Genomic DNA, 19,140 nt, shown 5'->3' on the forward strand with positions numbered 1-19,140 from the left:
ATATTGGACCTGGCAAGAGTAGCCTTAAAAAAGAACTACTTTAAATATGAAGACATGTTCTTCATGCAGGTCAAGGGTACCGCTATGGGGTGTCAATATGCCCCAGAGATGGCGGTTGTCTTCAAGGCCCTGCTTAAAGATCGCTTCATTTTCAATCATAATCCATATAGTGTCAATATTTTATCATGGTACCGATACATCGACGATGTCTAGTGCCTATGGGAAGGCACAGATGATCAACTGTCAACTTTTTTCGAGTGGCTTAACAGTACACATGCAGATATCAAATTTAGCATGACAAAAAACTAGACCTGCTTAACGTTTTTGGATGTAGAAGTGATTGTGCAAGATGAAAAGTTAACCACCACTTTACACCACAAGCCCACGGACAAAAATACAATTTTATTGTATCAAACCTTTCATCCTAGAAGTTACAGTCAACTACTGAGAATTAGGCGAAACTGCGCCCGAAAGGAGGACTTCTGTATTAGGGGATGTCTGTGTATAGTCATAATCTAGTGAATAGTCCCGCCCATGTGCGTGGACCCCGGAGCAATCAAAAATAATCTCTTAAAGTGTCGAAAAATGCAGACCTGCACAGACACTTAAGAGAGAATTAAAGACAGATAATGCAGCCTATAACACAGGCTACACTGTCCAGTACTTCAACTAGAAATTCCACCAAAAAAATCCACAAAACAGCAAAGCCTGTACAGATTTCCCTTGCCTCCGCAGCAAAAAACCTCAGGAATGATAGAGAGGAAGATCTGGACAGACAAGCCCCATAGGCTGCCATTATGTGGCTCAGAACAGGATACTGTGCCTTTAAGAGAACTTTCCAGAACTTCACAGTATCCCAGAATGCACTGCAGGTCACTTTTACTTTCAGTTCTTTTTTCCGGCTCCTGCAAGCAGGACCCTGGAGCATTGAGCTCTTCCTTTTCAAGGGTTTATTGGTGATTTTTCACTATTAATTTCATTTTGAGTGCTTCTAAAGTACTTTAGTGCTGTTCTTCTTGGTTTTTGCTCCTTTTTGATGTCAAATATGCCTGCATTATTTGACAAATGCCCGGAGTGCTCCAAGAAGAAGGCCAAATCAGATCCCCATGAGGTGTGTATCCTCTGCCTTCCCTCTTCCCATGTCCCAGAGGAGTGTGAGATTTGTCAAGGCTTCTCTGGCAGGACCCTGAAGGACAGACAGAAGATCAGGCTTCAGGGACTCGAGGAAAGTATGCTGAAGGCGCAAGGTGGGTCTGTAGGGGCTCCTTCTGCCCATGCTGAGGCCTCTGGGGGGCTCCCCAGAGGCAGGAAGACCAGCAAGCGTGCCCACTCTCCGTCTGGGTCGATTGCCCCGACCACGACGTCGAGAGGAATGACTACGGTCTGTTCCCCGTCTCCCCAGGGCTCGACGTCGAGGGATGTGCACAGACCGCCGTCTAAGTCTCCTGTGACGATTTCGTCGTCATCCTCGTCGGTCTCGACGTCGAGTGATCGACGTCAAAGGGCCCGACGTCGGCGCTCGCCGTCGAAGCGACACCGCCGTTCGTCGTCGGCGAAGAGGAGAAGATCGTTGTCGAGGGGATCCTCGTCGTCGAGGAGTAGACCGCCGTCGAGGCGGAAGAGGTCGCCGTCGAGGCACAGGAGGTCGCCGTCGAGGCGCAAGAGGTCGTCGTCGAGGCGCAAGAGGTCGTCGTCGAGGGCGGTTGAGATCGCCATCAAGGCACGAGAGATCGCCGACGAGGCATGGAAGGCGGTCGACGCCGAGGAAGAGACGTTCGACGTCGAGGGGCCGACGCTCGCCGTCTGGTCACCGTTCTTCGACATCGAAGAAGCGGGAGAAGAGGCCTGATGCCATGGGAGGCTGGCCAACGTCCCAGGCTGGAGGTGGATCACCGGGCTCGGTGTATTCCGAGGTGTATACGCCTTCGGAAGTTACGCCTCCTCCTCCATTGCCGAGGGGTCCCCCTCCGAGGGCTCCTACCCCTCCTCCTTTGCCCCCGCTTCCACAACCCATACCTCGACCTCAGGTGCCAGAGAGTCCGCCCCCGGTTCCTCCGAGGTCGGTTTCGTTACCCAGGCTTCCGACCCCTCCCAAAGGGACTCCTAAGCCGCAGGCCCCGGTCAAACCCAAGACGCCTGCTCCGGTGGAACCGGCGGATCGTCCGAGGCCTAGGAAGTCAAGATCACGCTCCGGACAGAGAGGAAGATCAAGGAGTCGGCGCAGATCCTCCACTAGATCTCGGCATCGCCATAGGAGGCGTGGATCCAGGTCCCGCACGGACTCCTCCAGGACACGATCCTATTCGCCGACCTTGTCGGATTCCCCGGGGACAAGGGTGTCTCCGGTGGACGACATCAGCACGTTCCAGGAGGTTCTCCTGAGGGGGGCGACGAAGTTGGGCATCACGGTGACGGCTCCTATACCTACGACGTCCGTGATATTTGAGACACTTCACAAGAAGCATCTGTCTCGCCCCCTGCTGCCACTAGTGCCAGGTTTGGTGGAACCTGCGGAGGAGCTGTTCCTTACGCCAGCGGTGGTAAAGGCCGCTCCCTCCCGACTTCTGAAGAAGTACAGGGCCCCGGATTCGGACCCGGCATTCCTGCGAATGGATCCAGTACCCGATTCCATTATAGTGACGGCGGCCAGGAAGTTACACTCTACCTCCCCGTCCTCCACCGTGCCGCCTGACAAGGAAAGCCGATGGATCGATTCGGCTGGGAGTAAGGCTTGTGGGACTGCTTCCACGACCATGAAAGCCTCCAGTGATTCGGCCTTGCTGGGGCGGTACGACGGTGCCCTGTGGGATTCCCTGCAACAGTTCACGGAACTTCTGCCGCAAGACAAGAGGGAGGACTTCCTAGAGATCCTTAAGGAAGGGATGCTGGTTTCAAACCAGGTCATCAGCGCGGCTGCGGATATCTCTCTCTTGGGGGCCCATGGTTACTGTCATGGGATCAACCAGTGACGTCATGCTTGGCTCAGGCTCACGTCACTCAAGCCGGAGGCCCAGCAGCGGGTGGCCAATCCGCCGTTTTCAGGAGAAACTCTGTTCGGAAAACATGCCGATGATGAGATGGCCTGCATGAAGGCGGAGGCAGAGACCCCGACTGCAGTGGGCTTGAAAAGCCCAAAGAAAAGAAGCCCTACCGACCGTTCCAGAGACGGTTCGGTGCACAGGGCAGAGGGCGAGGACAGTCTTCGGGACAGCAGCAGCAACAACAGCAGCAGTTCCGAAGCCCTACCGACCGTTCCAGAGACGGTTCGGTGCACAGGGCAGAGGGCGAGGACTGTCTTCGGGACAGCAGCAGCAACAACAGCAGCAGTTCCGGAGACCCTTCCAGAAACGCCAGAAGGGTAGAGGTGGACAGCAGTCCTCTACAGCAAACAAAGGCCCGGCCGGGTCTCGACCCTGAGCGGTTACTTCCCCCTTCATCCGTTACCCGCTCCGGTGGGAGGAAGCGTTCAATTTTTTCTGGCAGAGTGGAGAAAAATTACTCAGGACAAGTGGGTGCTGAATATTGTTTGCAATGGATACAGTCTTCGGTTCACCAGCCCTCCTCCATCGATTCCTCCGGTCAGCTCGCAGTATCAACTGCGCGAGCTCCAGGCGGAGGCCGATATCCTGTTAAGGAAAAGGGCGATAGAAGACGTACCTCTGGCTCAAAGAGGAAGAGGTCTGTACTCCGGGTTCTTTCTGGTCCGCAAGAAGGACAAGAACGAGTTCAGGCCCATTCTGGACTTGCGACAGGCAAACAAGTGGATTCGCAGAGAAAAGGTTTGCATGCTGTCGTTGCATCAGATTTATCCTCAGTTCCAACAGGGAGACTGGCTATGTGCAATAGACCTACAGGATGCGTACTTCCATGTGCCCATTGCACGCAAACACAGGAAGTTCCTGCGATTTCAAGTCGGCACCAATCACTATCAGTACACGGTACTTCCATTCGGGCTGAAGTCTGCACCCAGAACTTTCTCGAAGTGCATGGCAGTGGTAGCGGCACACCTGAGGAAGAACAATGTGTTTGTCTACCCGTACCTGGACGATTAGTTGATCAAGGCCTCCTCCTTCTCGGAAGCTCAAGCACACTTCCAGAAGACGTGCATTCTATTGAACAAGCTGGGGTTGCACATCAACATGTCCTAGTCTGTCCCGACTCCGGTCCAGTGCATTCAGTACTTGGGAGCCACCATCGATACGATGTCAGCAAGCGTGTCTCCTTCGGAGGAGCGACGATTATCACTCCTTCGGAAGGCTCAGGCTCTTATGACCACTCCGTCTACAACAGTGAGGACGGTGTCTTCTCTACTGGGATCGATGGTCTCTTGTATCTTCCTGACGCCACATGCGCGGCTGCACATGAGACCGCTGCAGGAGTGCTTGGAGGATCAGTGGGACCAGAGGAGAGGATCTTGGGACGACAAGATACGACTGTCTCTGCATGCTCTTCAGTCTCTGAAGTGGTGGTGTTCAGCGGAGAATCTCCTCAGAGGGGTTTCCTTCCACAAGGACATTCCCACTCAGACTTTCGTGACGGATGCTTCTCTCCAGGGATGGGGAGCGCACTCCGGAGACGTACAGATTCAAGGGACGTGGTCCCCGACGGAGTCCACGTACCACATCAATTTCCTGGAACTAAGAGCTGTTCATTTGGCACTGAAGGCTTTTCACCCGTCCTTCCAGACCAACTCTCTGCTTGTACAGACGGACAATACGACCACGATGTATTACCTCAACAAGCAGGGGGTTTCGAGATCACGCACCCTGTCGCAGGAGGCGCAGGCGATCTGGCACTGGCTTCTGGCTCGAGGACTGACGATAACGGCCACCCATCTGCCAGGTGTGCAGAATGTTCAGGCAGACGCACTGAGCAGACTGATTCAGGAAAACTACGAATGGGTCATAAACGACGAAGTACTAGGAGAAGTCTTCGCAAGGTGGGGAACTCCAGACGTAGATCTGTTCGCCACCGCAGAAAACAGCAAATGCCGAGACTTCGCCTCCAGGTACTACCAGCCGGGGACGCTGCGTAATGCGTTATGGATCAACTGGTCGAACAGCTTTCTGTACGCTTTTCCACCCATTCCCCTGATTCCGACGGTTCTCATCAAGCTGTCCCAGTCCAGGGCGCGGATGATACTGATTGCCCCGGAATGGCCCAGACAGTGATGGTTCATGGACCTGCTTCACCGGTCTCTCCTTCCTCACATGAAGCTGCCGTGCAGGCCAGACCTTCTCACGAAGTTCGGGGGGCAGATGTTGCACCCCAATCTCTTGTCTTTGAGTCTGGCGGCATGGCTCCTGAGATAGTGCAATATGGCCATCTTAATCTCCCAGAAGATTGCATGGACATACTGAAGGAGGCTAAGCGACCTTCCACTAGGACTTCTTATGCTTACAAGTGGAAGAGGGTTTGCATCTGGTGCAAGTCCAAGAACTATGACCCGACGACATGTAAGGAAGATGTCATCCTTCCATATCTTCTACATCTGGCGCAGTCTGGCCTTAATGTCCATTCCATTAAGGTCCATCTGGCTGCATTGACTGCCTACAGGAAATGCCCTTCACAGACTTCCTTCTTCCAGATCCCTGTGATCAAAGACTTTTTGGAAGGCTTGAAGAAAGTGTTCCCTCCTGTCAGGCTTCCTTCGCCTTCATGGGAATTGAATGTGGTGCTGTCCAGGTTGATGAAGGAGCCTTTTGAACCTATTCATAAGGCTTCGTTGCAGCACCTGTCCTGGAAGGCGGCGTTCCTCGTGGCCATTACATCGGCCCGCAGGGTGAGTGAAATTCAGGCGTTGTGTTGCCAAGAACCTTATACTGTATTTCATGCTGCTAAGGTTGTTATGCATACTCACCCTAAGTTTCTTCCCAAGGTTATTTCTGATTTTCATGTCAACCAGACTATAACTTTGCCTACGTTTTTTCAGAATCCTTCATCTCCAGCGGAAAGGTCTTTACATTCCCTGGATGTTCGGAGGGTGTTGAAATTTTATCTGGATAAAACCAAAGATATTCGTAGGTCGGACTAATTGTTTATCAATTATGGATCAGTCAGGACAGGTCTTGCGACCTCTCAGCAGTCCATCTCGAGGTGGATTGTGTCCTGCATACAATTGTGTTACCAAAAGGCTAATAAGACCTTAGGGGGCAAACCTAAGGCTCATTCCACCAGGGGCAAAGCTGCCACGACGGCTTTGATTCGTAATGTTCCCATTGCAGAAATCTGCAAGGCGGCCACTTGAAAGTCGGTCCATACCTTTGCTAAGCATTACTGCCTGGACACTGATGCCAGAGCAGACGCTCAGGTTTGGCAGGCTTCGCTGCGAAATCTGTTCGCACAATAGTGGTGTTATTTCTCATTTCTCCACCCCCGCTTTGGTGTGGGGATGGGCTTGCCATTCTATTCACTAGATTATGACTATACACAGAGATCCCCTACTACAGAAGGAGTCGTTTCTGTCCTGTGACTCCAGTTCTGTAGTAGGGGTATCTCTGTTATAGTCATAAGCGCCCGCCCTCCTCCCCGGTGGAGAGAGATATTCATGTAAGGAATGCTACAGGTCTGGCGTGTTACGCCTTCAAAAAGAACTGAAAGTAAAAGGGACCTGCAGTGCATTCTGGGATACTGTGAAGTTCTGGAAAGTTCTCTTAAAGGCACAGTATCCTGTTCTGAGCCACATAATGGCAGCCTATGGGGCTTGTCTGTCCAGATCTTCCTCTCTATCATTCCAGAGGGTTTTTGCTGCTGAGGCAAGGGAAATCTGTACAGGCTTTGCTGTTTTGTGGATTTTTTTGGTGGAATTTTTAGTTGAAGTACTGGACAGTGTAGCCTGTGTTATAGGCTGCATTATCTGTCTTTAATTCTCTCTTAAGTGTCTGTGCAGGTCTGCATTTTTCGACACTTTAAGAGATTATTTTTGATTGCTCCGGGGTCCACGCACATGGGCGGGACTATTCACTAGATTGTGACTATAACAGAGATACCCCTACTACAGAACTGGAGTTACAGGACAGAAACTACTCCTTCATGGTGCATGCAGAAGTCTTAGGTGAACAACTAAAGGAAAGATGGTACCCGGGGGCGTGGCCACGCAAGCGTCTAAGATGGCCGCTTGTGATTGAAGCTCCACCGGCCGGGATCGTTTTTCGTCCGTTTTGATATGAAGAGCCCCAGATAACGGACCAGAAAGCCCACCGCTGATCCCGTGAGGCGCAGCGGAATTGAACGGCATCACCCGGCGGCTGCTCCGATGCCCTGAACTGGGGTTACTGACTGCTGCGCAAGACCGCACCGAGATTCTGAGCCGCGGCTTACGACATGGCTGGGAGCTGCGGAAATCTGGCCCTGAGGTGGGCGGGGGCCGCCGGTCGTCCCTGGATCCAGGTACCGCTTTCCCTTGCAGTTGTGTGGCTGTCCCCCCCTGATCCCCCTAATCCCCCTAATCCCCCAAAGCCCCTAAGGTGTGCATTTCCCTGGTTTATGGGTGTGGCGTGTCCAGAGCGAGGCCCAACCTGGCGCTGACTGCCTTATCTGGAGACCGAGTCGGGGACAGGGCGTTCCGGTTTCCTTGACTCCTGGGGGTACGGTGGGGGTGCGGGGCGGCTCTCTCGGCCCCACACTCGGGGTCGGGACATCTGCTGGGCTGACTGTGTGGTGCCTGCTCCCTCCTCCACTCCTCAGGCCTGTTTGCTTCACCATGGCTGACTGCCGGGTCTGGTCATCTACGAGAGCCCGGGAACCTCATCCCCTGCGGCAATCAGCACCGTAGTGCTGACAAGCCCGCATCGCCCTGTGCCTGGCAAGTTTGGGTCATTTTGGAGATGCTCTTGCTGCTTCACCCCTTTGACACTGGCAACAACTGCACTCAGCCATAGACGCCTCACAATCACCTGTGGCACAGTTTGCTATTCGAGTGCTGCAATTCCCCTCCCATTGTTGCCTCAGGCATCTAATACATTCTCTCCCTGGGGGCTACGAGCGGATTGCTCATGAGAGGCTGTAGCTCTTCAGGCTGTCCCGCGTCTCACCTGCTGTCCACAGGCCTCTGCAACAACTACTGACCTGAGATTCGCTGACCCTGCAGAGGCCACTCCCCGCGTGCTCCGGCCTGGCTCTGGTTGCGTTGGGGAAAGGGGGCACTGTGACGCTTGAGGCTCCGGAGCTTTGTGGCAGACATGCGCCGCGGCTTACCAGCGTTGGATTCCAGGCCGCTTCCACTTCTGTATGACACTGGGTGGCCTGCACTCCGAGACCGCTGCCCTGATCTTCGTCCACAACTGCACGACTACGTGGGATCCACTGCCCCAACACGGGCCCCTGTTTGCTCTTCAGATCTACCTGTTCTCCCCTGGCAGTGCCTCTTTACTTCCCTGCGACATGGGCCGTAAAGCCTTTGGGAATGTTGCAGACGGCGCGTCCGATGACCCCACTGACATGGCAGATGACACCCATGGAGCCGATGGTACGGAAGACCCTCAGTCCCTGACAGTGGCCATGCTTCAAGAGATGAGAGCAGGATTTCGGCAGGTTCGACGCGCTTGATAAAAGTCACACATGATCGACGGCTGGATGAGGTGGAGGCTAGGATATCGGATGTGGAGGATGGCGCAGCGCAGTCACGGAAACATCTGGACAGAGTGGAGCGTTTTTGAAAGAGGTGGCGATTAAGAACGAGGACTTGGAAGCGCGTAGTCGACGAAACAACGTACGCATCTTAGGCGTACCAGAAACAGCCACAACTGGTTGCATGGACCTCTTCATTGAACAGCTGCTGTCTGATCTATTTGGTAAAGCCTCCTTTACTCCAGGATTTGTCATAGAACGCGCCCACAGATCTCTGGGCCCCCGTCCCAACCCTGGCTTTCCTCCAAGACCCATCGTCGCAAGAATTATGAACTTTCGGGATCGAGACTCCATTCTACATGCCGCACATGAATGCGGTGAAGTGCAGTGGCAAGGTTCTAAATTATCCTTCTTTCCAGATTTTACTGCAACGGTACAAGATGCACGCCGCATGTTTAACGGGGTAAAGGCTGCCCTACGAAATCTGGGACTTCGGAATGTAATGCTCTATCCAGCTAGATTTAAGGTTAATGTCGGAGGTTGTTCCCGTATATTTGACACCACAACTGAAGCGCAGGAGTTCTGCCACTCCTACAAAAAAGACAGCAGTGGATCAGCGGCAGCAGCTAGTCTCATCCCCTCCCCAGAGCAGCTCTGAAGCCAGCATGGAATTCTTTTCCAATTCAGGGACTGGATAACGTGGCAACAATGTTTGGGCTCTCTGATTTTGATGCTTTCGTTGTATGGTTTCTTTTCATTCATTGTAGTTATAACTTGTATGTCCGGTCGGCGTGGCGTTGCCACCTTTCAAGGTGTATACCTGATTTTGGTTTCTAATTGTTCAAAAATCGTGGTGTGGGTTTGTTTTATCCACTACTAGATTTGCATACTACTGGCATCGCCAGATGTTCCGGTGGGCATGGTTTTGATTCGCTAGGGAAAGGGTGAGGCTGGGTGGTGGGTGGTGGGGGGGACACTTACATTATGTTCAAGATCTTCAGGGGACAGATATACATGTCACTATCACATGGCGTTTGGTTTTCTTCTCTACACACAGAACTAATATCCCCGTCACAGTATGGCACAGCTAGGTAACTTGCCTGGTCCTTCTGGGTTGTCCCTTATGTCATGGAATATCAGGGGCCTAAATAACACCCGTAAAAGACGACAGGTGACCAGACCTCGAGTCACTCCCCACGCCGCACGGCTCCCCCTGAGTGCCCGTGCCTCTCTCCCGCTCCTGCTGAGGGTTCGCAGCCCCTGGTGACTGTTGGTGACTGTTTTGGTTGAACTGCTAATCTTGTTTCTTTTTCCCAATTTGTTTACTGTAACTTGTCTTTGGTATTTCTGCTTTTTTGTCTCTACTTAGGCGCTCCTTCTTGCGCCACTGCCCTCTGTGCCCCCCCGCCCCCTGCTTCCCACCGCTGCTCCCCTGCGGCCCGCCCCCTTTTTTGCCTTCTGTGTCCGTCCCCTCGCCCATTGGCCGCCCCGCTCCCAGCTGCCCCTCCCTCCCACTTGGCCTCTTATGGAGGTCGCCGCGCGGCAGTGAGTGTGACCTGACCTCGGGTCACTCCCCACGCCGCACGACTCCTCCTGAGTGCCCGTGCCCCTCTCCCGCTGCTGCCGAGGGTTCGCTGCCCCTGGTGACTGTTGGTGACTGTTTTGGTTGAACTGCTAATCTTGTTTCTTTTTCCCAATTTGTTTACTGTAACTTGTCTTTGGTATTTCTGCTTTTTTGTCTCTACTTAGGCGCTCCTTCTTGCGCCACTGCCCTCTGTGCCCCCCCGCCCTCTGCTTCCCGCCGCTGCTCCCCTAAGGGCCGCCCCCTTTTTTGCCTTATGTGTCCATCCCCTCGCCCATTGGCCGCCCCACTCCCGCCTCCCAGCTGCCCCTCCATTCCACTTCGCCTCTTATATAGGTCGCCGCGCGGAAGCGTAGCGGACGCGCGCCACTGGCGTGCCGAAGGCGCGCCAAAGGCAAGCCCGTCTGCGTCCATCCGCGCCTAGACCGCGCCCAGTGCCAAGACCCCTGGACCCCCCGCAACGCCAGACTGCACTACGACTCCAGCACCCTCCATGCACTCAACACCGGACGAGACCAACCTCTGCTCCCGGCCACCCCGAAGCACACCCAAGGGCCCTTCGCCTGCCAGAACTGCAGATACACCAGCATCCAGCCCACCAAACCACCAGTCAGAGAACCCAACCACCTCCGCTGCATCCTCCTCAACACCCGCTCCGCTCGCAAGCACGCCATCGAACTCTGGGACCTCCTAGACTGCACCACCCCGACGTCGCCTTCCTGACGGAGACCTGGCTGAACACTTCCTCAGCACCAGACATCGCCATAGCCATCCCACAGGGCTACAAGATATCCCGCAGAGACCGCACCAACGGAGTGGGAGGGGGAATCGCCATCATCCACAAGGACACCCTCAGAGTCTTGACCAACACCGACGACACCCTCACCACCGCCGAGCACATGCACTTCCAGATCCACACTGACCCCAACACCACCCTCAGAGGAACACTCGTCTACAGACCACCCGGACCTCGACCACAGTTCAGCGACACCATCGCCAACCTCGTCAGCACCCACGCCCTCACCTCCATGGACAACATCCTCCTCGGGGACCCGAACTTCCACCTCGAGAACAACAACGACGCCAACTCCACCGCCCTGATCGACAACCTCGCCAACCTTGGACTCAAACAGCTTGTGACGACACGCACCCACGCCGCTGGACACACCCTGGACCCCATCTTCTCCACACGCCCCCACGTCTCCTTCAATCACACCACCGAACCCCACTGGACCTACCACAGATGCGTCTTCACCTTCAAGAAACCCACCACACACCACCGCACCCAACAGCTGCCATGCCGCTGCTGGGGCAAGGTAACCAACTGACAACCACCCTCGCCCTGAGAACACCCGCCGACCCCACCGACCCAGACACCGCCGCGACCAACCTCAAACAGTGGATCAACGACTGCGCCAACACCCTCGCCCCTCTCAAGACCACCACAACCAACCACACCAACAAGAAAGCCGCCTGGTTCACCGAATACCTCCGGATCTCCAAGCGCACCTATCGGAAGCTGGAGAAGAAATCGCTCCACGACCGAACACCAGACAGCCATACAGCCCACAAGAGCGCCACACGCAGACACCACCAACTCATCAGGACCGGCAAGAGGACCGCCTTCAAGGACCACTTAGACAACAACGCACACAGCACCAAAGAGCTCTTCATAATGTGAAATAACTCTCCAACCCCAGCTCCAACACCAACGACATCCCGCCATCACAAGACCTGTGCGACTCCCTGGCCACCTTCTTTCACCGCAAGATCACCGACATCCACGACAGCTTCAACTCCGACACCCCCGCACCCACCACCGAGTCCACCACCCCTGCGACCACCACCCGCACCAGCCTCCTGACCACCTGGTCCTACGTCAGCGACGAAGACACCATCAAAACCATGAACTCCATCCACTCCGGATCCCCATCTGACCCCTGCCCTCACCACCTCTGCAACAAAGCCAGCACAACCATCCCGTCCCACCTCCGGAAAACAATCAACAGTTCTTTCGAGACAGCAACCTTCCCGGAAAGCTGGAAGCAAGCCGAGATCAACGCCCTTCTGAAGAAGCCGAAGGCGGACACCAAAGACCTCAAGAACTTCCGGCCCATCTCCCTGCTCCCGTTCCCAACAAAAGTGACAGAGAAGATTGTCAACAAACAGCTAACCCGCTACCTCGAAGACAACAACATCCTGTACCCTTCTCAATCCGGTTTTCGCAGCAACCACAGCACCGAGACCGCCCTCATCGCCGCCACTGACGACATCAGCATCCTGATGGACAAAGGAGAAACAGCCGCCCTCATCCTCCTGGACCTATCTGCAGCCTTTGACACAGTCTGCCACCGCACCCTATCAGCACGCCTCCTTGACGCCGGAATTCAAGAGAAGGCCCTGGCCTGGACCACATCCTTCCTCTCCGGCAGAAACCAGAGCATCCGCCTCCCACCGTTCCACTCAAAAACCACCGAGATCATCTGCGGCGTCCCACAGGGATCCTCCCTCAGCCCGACGCTGTTCAATATCTACATGGCACCGCTCGTCCACGTAGCACGACAACATAACCTCAACATCATCTCCTACGCCGACGACATCCAGCTGATCATATCCCTCACCGAAGACCCCCACACCGCCAAAGCCAACCTCCACAGAGGAATGAAGGCCATAGCCGACTGGATGAAGGACAGCAGACTGAAACTGAATTCTGACAAGAAGGAGGTCCTCATTCTCGGACCCACCCCATCAGCCTGGGACGACTCTTGGTGGCCCACATGGCTAGGCACAGCCCCGAAACCCACAGACCATGCACGCAACCTGGGGGTCATCCTCGACGCCACCCTCTCCATGACCACGCAAGTCAACGCCGTCTCCGCGTCCTGCTTCAACACCCTCCGAATGCTCTGCAGGATCTTCAAATGGATCCCACCCGACACGAGAAACTGTCACCCAGGCCCTCATCAGCAGCAGACTCGACTACGGGAACGCCCTCTACTCAGCAACAACAACCAAGCTCCTGAGACGACTACAACGAATCCAGAACGCTTCGGCACGACTGATCCTCGACGTCCCCCGACACAGCCACATCACACCCCACCTGAGAGGCCTGCACTGCCTACCCGTCAACAAGAGGATCACCTTCAAACTCCTCGTCCACGCACACAAAGCACTACACAACACCGGACCTACATACCTCAACAACCGTCTCAGCTTCCACACCCCCACCCGAAGCCTCCGCTCAGCCAACCTCGCCCTCGCAACAGTTCCTCATATCCGGAAAGCCACCGCCGGCGGCAGATCCTTTTCCTACCTCGCCGCCAAGACCTGGAACACTCTCCCTACCAGCCTACGGCAGACTCAGGACCTGCTGGCCTTCAGAAGACTTCCCAAGACCTGGCTCTTCGATCAGTAGCGCCCCCCAGCGCCTTGAGACCCTCACGGATATGTAGCGCGCTTTAGAAATGCAATGATTGATTGATTGATTGCCAGGTGATCAGCTACTTACTTCGCTACAACATCGATGTAGCCTGCCTTCAGGAAACACACTTATCCAAAACAGACTGTTCCCCAGTGGCTACTAGCTGGGGAGCACACATGTATTTTTCGAATTATAGCAGTTACGCTAGGGGGGTTGCCATACTAATTCACAAAAGTATCCCCTTCTCCCCCAGGTTAAGTGATTATGGATAGCGAGGGCCATTTTTTGATTGTCACAGATACTTTAATGGGTCACTTTTTTGCAATAATAGGCATCTATGGTCCCAATATAGACTCCCCAGAGTTCTTCTATTCCTTACAGGCACACTTGCTGACATTAAATCCCTGTTTAATTATTATGGGAGGTGATTTTAATTTATTGATGGATCCTGTTAGGGACAGCACTTCTTCCTCTCCAGACACCAAAACCTGCTCTCGCCTTGCATTACAAGACATCTGTCAGCAATTCTCCTTAGTGGATATTGAGCGCACACACAGTCCTGCCACTGTTTCCTTCACTCACTATTCTGGCTACCATAACACCTGGACTTGAATCGATTACTGGTTGGTCTCCCCTGGAATAGCGGGCTGGGTCCAGGCGCTTGACACCCTACCACGTACCTACTCAGATCATTCCCCTGTGGTACGTAGGCTTGCTGTCCCGCGACCCGGGGGCGTTAGAGCGTCAGTGGAGATTTCCGAGTAGAGCACTTCAAGATCTGGTGTTCCTTGAACAAATTAGGATTGCCATAGAGGACTACTTTTAAATTAACACTGGTTCAGTGGATACATGGGCGGTCCTCTGGGAGGGCTTTAAAGCGTACATTTGTGGGGTTTGTATTGTCAAGTTTTCTTAAAGACTTGTGTAACTCTCTAGCGCGCATTGAGCAGAACATATTGGCACTAGACACAGAGATGCTTCAGAATGCCTCTGCAGAGATGGAAAGTCTGCGCCTGGCTCTATTAGTGGAGTTCCGGGATACAGCAGATAGGGAAATATTGTATTTGAGTAAATATTACACGGGCAGGAGATATGGTGAGGGTGAACGTCCTGGTAAGGTCCTTGCGCAAATACTCCGCCCTCCCTATAGCAGGGCATACATAACTGAAATTAAAATTCCCACTGGTCAGTCGGTGTACTCTACCCCAGAGATAAGTAACACGTTCTTGGCTCATTTTAAATCCCTATACAGTTCCAGAATAGATGGAGACCTAAGCGCTCTGTAATATTACTTATCCAAAATAGCGCTAGTTTATCTCGAGAAGCATATGCAGGACTTCCTAGCCATCCCAATAGCCCAAGACAGTTTTATGGAAGCCATTGATGCATTACGGAGTTCCTCTGCTCTAGGTCTAGATGGGTTTACGGCAGATTTCCACAAGGCGTACAAAGACATTCTAGTCACCCGATTGATAGAGGTATACGAGAAGCGCTGGAAAAACACATCTTTCCTCTTACTTTTAGAGAGACCGTTATTATTCTGCTTCCTAAACCTGGCAAGGACCCCTCTCAATGTGGTTCGTATAGGCTCCTCTCTCTATTAAATCAGGATTATAAAATATTAGCCAAGGTGGTAGCAATCAGACTTGCTTTGCTAATGGAGTATATTATTTCCCTGCACAGTCCGGGTTCGTCCCACATCGCTCCACTTCGCCTAATCTTAGAACCCTTTTTTCAGTAATACACATGATAGATCAATTGGTCCCGGCAGCAGCAGCATTATTAGATACCGAAAAAGCTTTTGATTCCTTGGAATGGCCTTTTCTTATTTCAGTATTGCGCCGCAGGATTTTGTTACCACCACAGCTCTTTTATACACTTGCCCCACCGCTAGACTACACATCAACGGCACGCTGTCCCTGCCCATTTACTTGGCCAGCAGAACGCGGCAGGGATGCCCTTTATCTCCATTATTGTTTATTTTAGCTATGGACCCCTTGGTGAGACATTTCCAGGAACGTCACTTGCACCGAGGGCTACAGTTCAATACTGATCCACTATTGGTATCACTTTATGCAGAAGATACTATCATATATGTGAGACATCCTCAGACTAAGCTTGAACCAATAATTAGAAAAATCTTGTGGTTTGGCCTTTTTTCAGGGCTCGGCATCAACTGGCACAAGTCTGTAATCTTTACATTGACGTGCAGCACGGAACCAAGGGAATGTGGGTTTCCGCTTGAGTGGTGCTACGACTCGGTCAAATATCTCGGCATACATGTTCAAATGGACACCTCTACTATAATTATGCTAAATTATAGGCGAGCTATAAGCTCCTTGGAGTGTGAGTATGAAAGGGGTAGGCCCTTAAAACTCAGGACCTGGGTCCGTTGGTCAGTACAAGTGAGGATGGTCTGAGTATAGCAAATGTAATATACATATATATACAAATTCAGATAGAACCATGTTCACCTTTAAAGTTGAAAACAATCAAAAGAGAATTTAAATTTTTGTTTTTCTTTCTGGCGTTTTATTCATTCATAGCCAAAATTGTGTAGAGTAAAGGTGTTGTGACATAAATAGTTGCATCCAAGTTAAAAATGAAAAAACCTCTACAACCAGACTAATGGGCAAAGGTTCCCAATTGTACATCACGCATAGATTTATGAGAATACATCTCTTAATTAGCTCCTATGGTGTGTCAAGGAAAAACGGCGTATTTCAGGTTTTTTCATTTTTAACTTGGATGCAACTATTTATGTCACAACACCTTTACTCTGTCCCCCTCACTTATTCACCTACCCTTCCCTTTTCATAGAGAGCACCGATTTCGAATACGGAATGTAATGATGCAACAATTACATGTCTTTATCATAAAATGCTCTACACAATTTTGGCTATGAATGAATAAAACGCCAGAAAGAAAAACAAAAATTTAAATTCTCTTTTGATTGTTTTCAACTTTAAAGGTGAACATGGTTCTATCTGAATTTGTATATATATGTATATTACATTTGCTATACTCAGACCATCCTCACTTATAAGCTCCTTGGAGGCACAGGTTGAGAAATGGCTTCGTCTTCCTTTGTCTATGGCGGGTAGGGTCACCATTATCAAAATGATAGTACTGCCTAAATTCTTTATATCTTTTCAATAATATTCCCATTCCCCTCACTCAAGCCTTCTTTCTGAAGCTGCGCCAATACCTTATAAGGCTGGTTTGGGGTGGCGGGTGGCCTAGGGCTGCTTGGCAGATCTGGACTCTCCCGTATGAAAGGGAAGGCTTTGGCGTTCCAGATATGTATTTATATTACTTAACAGCGCAGTGCAGTTATGCTTATGCTTGGTATCACCCGGACGCCCGGATCCCCTTCCTGAGGCCGGAGGCGGACCTAGTGCTCCCTCACAATTTGTCCACAGTCCTTCCCAGGGGATTTCCTAGAGACCCACTTGACATACAAACAGTCTCCACTACCAGCTGGGCATGGGAGAAGCTGCGTAGACTGCTGGGGCTGGATCTTCTTTATTCCCCGGCATTACCTCTTCCAAGCCCTACATGGCTCCCCATCACGGGAGAAACACTAGTGCAATGCATGTTAGCTAAATTTGATATCCAACAGATTGGCGATCTCTTTCCCCAATAATTATATATTCTCGATGCCTGAGGACGCTAGGTTTCAGGGTAGTACTTTCATGGACGCCTTCATAATGATACGCATGCATTTCGCTCTGCGAGCCAACCTACCTACCTATCCAATGGTGGAGGAACCTGCGGCCCCATTAACACTGATTATAGAGAGCGTGACGGGCGCTCATTTAATTTCTACAATGTACAAAGCATGCCTCAAGATACGTCCGATCACCGATATTAAAGTCCGCTCGGCATTTGAGCATGATCTCAGTCGGCCCATATCTGATGATCAATGGGAGCAGTGCTGCAGGGTCACAAGGGAAATCTCTCTCAACACTAGGCACAAACTCATTCATTTTAAATTCCTGAGCAGAATGTATCACACTCCCGCCTGGTCACATAAAATCGATCCGTCTAGACCACATCATTGCTTGAAGTGTTATGCCCCCCAAGCGGATTTTGCCCACTTAACATGGACGTGCCCTAAACTAGAACTGTATTGGGAGCAGGTACATGATACACTAGGCAAAATTACCTCCCTATCACTGACCCCCACCCCGGAGATCTCACTCATGGTTTACATGACTAACTTTCCCAAAAAGACAAAAAGGTTCGCGGCACCTAGGTTTCTGCTGGCTAAGCGGGAGATAGCGCTGATGTGGGGCGGGAGAACAGCTCCAACATTGAAGGCCTGGCTGCGCAGACTAGCTTATTGTAACGTAAATAGTGAAATCTATGTGTCACTAATGCCAAACTCCTCATGCCCTAGAGACATATGGGGCCCATACCGGGCGTATGTCGCCGAGAGGTGCAGAGACACAGGCACACAAATTGAAAAAGGCATTGTGCCTGAAGGGGTCGGCTGAGACAATATGACAAGGGCAGGCAATTCTGGTAATTTAATGTATTTTAATTTTGCACTTCTGTATTATTCTGATTTCATTATGTACCATAGATTACTGATGTTGTAAATGACACGACTTACAATGCTCAATCGTGCCAAAGCATTCCTGATCGAACATGCTGAACTGTGTAACCTGTCTATTCCTTAGCCCTTTAGACTTAATTTATTGCTCTACTGTTGCCACATGCTGTGATATAGATGTCATAGAATACCTCTGCCATGTGACGATGTTCCTAACTATTTCCCATTTCAATACTGTTTCCTGATTATGTATGACGACTGAAAAATAAATATTTAAAAAAAAATGGAAAGAGGGTACCCAAAAAAGATGTTGAAACATGTGACAAATCGAACGTGGTATACACCGCGGGAACAACTACTGATCAAGAAGACCAAAAAACCACTGGACAAGCTAGTATGTGTATCCACATTTGGCCCACACCCTCACCAATTTTGCAAAGCCATCTTGAACAACTGGCATTTGTTCACTGGCCTTGAATGCCCTATGGATAGACCACTCCTCGCGATGAAAAAGAACAAAAGCATAGGCCAACAAATCATATGTGCCAATTTGCCAATTACTTAGACTAACACAGACCTAGGAGCATTATGGAATTTGAAAGGCCATCATAAATGTGGTACTTGCTCCGCATGCATCAACACCGTGTAAGGCAAGGAATTCATGTACAACTCCATCAAATGGGTACATAAAGAATTCACAAATTGCAAAACTAAAAATATTGTTTATGCCATCACGTGCCCCTGTTCCAAGTTGTAAATTGGTAAAACAATGCAGCAGATTAACCAGAGAATTCTACAAAATTGCTCTAGGATAAAGCAAAAAGTCTTAACAGCACCAATGGTACCACATTTTGTCGAAAATGAACATTCAGAAAAGATTTTGTCTGGACAGTACTGTCAGGAATCAAATCACCACCAAGAGGCGGTGACATTGAAACATTGCTCCAAAGGAGAGAAGCTTATCTAATCCTAAAATACAATTCTGGGACGAATGGCCTGAACGAAATGTCA

General features: G+C 51.4%; 1 protein-coding gene across 1 annotated transcript in view; it reads left to right on the forward strand.

Moving 5' to 3' along the window:
- LOC144818400 (cytochrome P450 1A1-like) overlaps positions 1-19,140 on the forward strand; it is a 228,540-nt gene that overhangs the window by 73,523 nt on the left and 135,877 nt on the right. The window lies entirely within an intron of this gene.

The sequence above is a fragment of the Lissotriton helveticus genome, chromosome 2_1 (genome assembly GCF_964261635.1).
Source record: "Lissotriton helveticus chromosome 2_1, aLisHel1.1, whole genome shotgun sequence".
NCBI classification, from domain to species: Eukaryota; Metazoa; Chordata; class Amphibia; order Caudata; family Salamandridae; genus Lissotriton; species Lissotriton helveticus.